The sequence below is a fragment of the Eschrichtius robustus genome, chromosome 17 (genome assembly GCF_028021215.1).
Source record: "Eschrichtius robustus isolate mEscRob2 chromosome 17, mEscRob2.pri, whole genome shotgun sequence".
NCBI classification, from domain to species: Eukaryota; Metazoa; Chordata; class Mammalia; order Artiodactyla; family Eschrichtiidae; genus Eschrichtius; species Eschrichtius robustus.
Window position 1 is genome coordinate 3703792 of NC_090840.1, and position 3965 is coordinate 3707756.

Genomic DNA, 3965 nt, shown 5'->3' on the forward strand with positions numbered 1-3965 from the left:
TGTCTTAGCACTCGCCACGTGATGTTATAATTGCTGATTTTCTTCTTTGTATTCTCCCCAACATTTATGAACTTCATGAGAAAAGGGACTTTCTCCAACTTGTTGAAAGCTTTATCCCCGGCACCTCCTGTGGTCCTGACACAGGTAGTGTCAATAAGTAATTGTTGAGTGAACCAATGATAATTGAAGGAAAAACTTAGAAAGAAGCAGAGGAATGCCCAGGCTGAATGCAACGTCAGAGGTCGAGAGTAAACAAAGATACGAGGGAGGCGTGGCCGCGAGGTAAGGGTAATTTATTTACTAAATTAACCAGAATTTATTAAACTAGTATGGTTGGACACTTAGGTCCCCCCAACATTTTCTTAAAGATTGTTATGACAAACAATGCTATTATAAATGCTCTTCTCAATACAGACCTTGTGTACATTTTAAACTATATCCTTAGGATAACTTGATAAAAGTGGAATTTCTCTGTCAAAAATTTTATTAGATTTTTGATATCTATTAGTGACAGTCTACCCATCAGAAACATGTTTTATTTTTGTGCTTCTTCCCAGCCCTGAATTATTTAACATTTTTAATATGAAGCTCTTGCTTATTTGTTTATTACATTTCAAAAAAATTGTGGTAAAACATACATAACATAAAACTGACCATTTAAACCATTTCAAGTGTGCAAGTCAGGGACATTAAGTACATTCCTAACGTTGTACAACTGTCCATTTTCAGAACTTTTCTTCATCATCCCAAACACAGCTTGTGTGTAATAAGCAATAACTCCCTATTCCTCTCTTCCCAATTTTTGGGAGAATTTGTTGCGCGCTTAGGAAGAAATTTGGGGTTTCATTGCATTTTCATCCAGCAACAGAAATGTTATTTAACTCTTAGAAATTTCTGATTCTGCCGTAGGCCAACCACTGAGGACATGGTTGACCACATGCCATAAAATAAATAGCCTTTGGGGTTCTTTAGACCCGGGAGAGCATCCTTTTGCAATACTCAAGAACTCCTCAACCTGAGAGATTTTTCATCTAATTGGAAATAAGCTAAGATCAACTGTTTAGCATTTGGGAAGCTGGTCCTAAACTGGAAATAAGACACAGGAGGGTTCTCGTTGTTTTTGCAGGTGAAATTCTTAACCCTAAGTATCGATGAGGTGGAGCTTACCTAAGTGGTAGCAATTTTAATAAAGAAAAATTTAGTTTCTGCTTTGAAATGATTTCCCAGAGAAGAGAGATCTGTGTCGATTTTTACAGCTCCACGGCACCTTCTGGGATGCTTTCATGAGAAGTCAGAATAACCCGAGAATGAGATGCTCTGGGATGGAGAGGAACCTCTGTGGGAGACCTGCTGGGGATCCCGAGATTAAGGTGTGTCCGGAGACCACTTGGAACAATGGCAATTTGCAGCTTTGCCAGTTCCAGGCCCTTGCCTATCTTACACTGCGAAAATTACTAAGCGAAAAGGAATTGTATTGAAACTCTGGGCAAAACAAGAGGAGAATTTATGGAGGATTAACTTTCTTTCATCTTCTTACCTTTCAAATAGGGGAACCAGCCCAACAAACTGAATTAAGGGGAGGAGGCTTCCTAAAGCCTTTGAAGTTTTGCTTTGCAAACAGAGCTGAATTTATCTGAACCCTTTCCCTTCAAAGTAAAAGCCTTATAAGCAACCGATTTTCTCTGTGCATTCCTTGCTCTTTGTGAAGTAACAAGAGGGTGTACAGTAAGAAAGAGGATCTGATGGGGGTGAGGGCCAAGCAGCCCTCTAGAATATTAATAAATGCTGATGAGTTCATATAAATGACAGAACAATTTTTTTTTAAAGTTTTCCTTCTACACTCTGGAAGCAGCATTAAAACCTTAGAATGGTGATAAGGTTAACAGGGGGAAAATATCCAAATAATGATATGACCTTAAGATGTTTGCATCTCGCTCTATTTAAATTCACCCAAAGCTGTCCCATGATGGGCCTTTCTGTGTTAAAGTCTCTGAAAAAATAAACAACAAAGTTGGGTGTAAAACGTTTCAAAATCGCCATAATTAATGTCTTACGTAGGTCACCAGTTTTTTTTTTTAACTGATTGAAAGATTCTTTAAATTCTACAGTGCGTTACAATTTTCAGAAGTTTCACACACATGATTTGGTATAATCCCATAATAACCCCTCTTTCCCCCTACCCCGCTATTACCCCTCTATTGCCCCTTCCCTCTCCCCACGGGTAACCACTAGTTTGTTGTCTATATCTGTGAGTCTGCTTCTTCTTTGTTTTATTCACTAATTTGTCATATTTTTTAGATTCCACATATAGGTGACATCATACAGTATTTGTCTTTCTCTGTCTGACTTATTTCACTTAGTATGATCATCTCTAGGTCCATCCATGTTGCTGCAAATGGCAAAATTTCCTTCTTTTTTATGGCTAAGTAGTATTCCATTGTGTGTGTGTGTGTATATAAATACATATATATATATGTACTACGTCTTCTTTATCCATTCATCTGTTGGTGGCCACTTAGGTTGCCTCCGTGTCTTGGCAATTGTAAATAGCGCTGCAATGAACATCAGAATCAGGGTGCATGTATCTTTTGAATTAGTGTTTTTGATTTTTTCGGGTGTATACCCAGGAGTGGGATTGCTGGGTCATATGGTAGCTCTATTTTTAGTTTTTTAAGAAACCTCCATACTGTTTTCCATGGTGGCTGCAGCAATTTACATTCCCACCAGTGTAAATGTGTATGGGTTCCCTTTTCTCCACATGCTCACCGACGTTTGTGTCCTTTTTGATGATGGCTGTTCTGCCAGGTGTGAGGTAGTATCTCACGTGGTTTTGATTTGCGTTTCATAGATCACCAGTGCTGATGGCCACCCTACAGCCAGGATACTTTCCCCACTAAGAGTGTGCCCTGCAGCGGGCTCCCAGCAGCCCGGGTTCCACGCCGGCCCTGCGGCTGCTCGGCTCGCCCCCTGCACAGCCCCTTTGGGACTCGCTTCCTCCTTTGTTTAGTAGGGGTAGGAATGCAGGGTAGCTCAGGAAGTGGCTCCTGGTGGGGATGAGGTGGGGGGGGGGGGTGGGGGGGGTGGCATGGGATTATCAGAGATGTTCACTTTATGTGCTTTTGAAGTGCTTTGCGTCGATTTTCTTTTACTGAGAAGAAAAAGAGAACCTGTGGATTAAATGAAGCCATGTGTGTTGGCGGTTGGCTCATGTTTACAGGATGACATCGGATGTGCTTTTAGCTGGGAGGCTGCTGGCAGGTCTGCTGTCAGTGGATCCTGGGCAAGTGACAGGACCTGTCTGGGATCCCCCTCCCTCGGGGTAAAGTGAAGGGTGTCGACCAGCCCTCTCTGCAGACCCCGATGCTCCAATCTCGAAAAGCAAACAGTTGTAGCGCTCGGGGTTGGGCTCTGGAAAGCAGGAAAGGATTGGAATTCTGTGGTTGGCTGGGATCAGAAAAGGGGATCCAATCTACCCAAGGCAGCGAGGCAGGGAGCTTTCCCAGGCAGCCCTTTGGGCACGTTCTGTGCGCTGGGTCAACTCAGGCAGAGGTGGTGCTGGCCAAGCTCGGGGCCCTCGGTGGGCAAGGCTTTCATTCTCCAGGTGTTCTTCCCTTCTTTATGGGCTCTCATCTCCCCGCTGGATATATGTATACATGGGCAGTTTTAGTGCTGTTAACTTTTTTCTGCGTCTAACATTATTTTCTAAATAATTTTTCATATTTTAGAACAATTTTAGATTTTCAGAAAAGTTGCAAAGAATACAAGATGTTCATGTATACCTCTCACCCAGTTTCCCATTGTTTCTCGCTCTGTGTGTGTGTGTGTTTCCTTTTCTGCTTGGTTTTCTAGGTACTGACCAGTATTTCACCCCCAGATGCTTTGGCACCTACGTCAGTGTCACCTCAAGAAGTTCGGGTACATCAAGTAAACTGTGAATCTAACCTTCCTGGGAGCGCCCCTCTGGA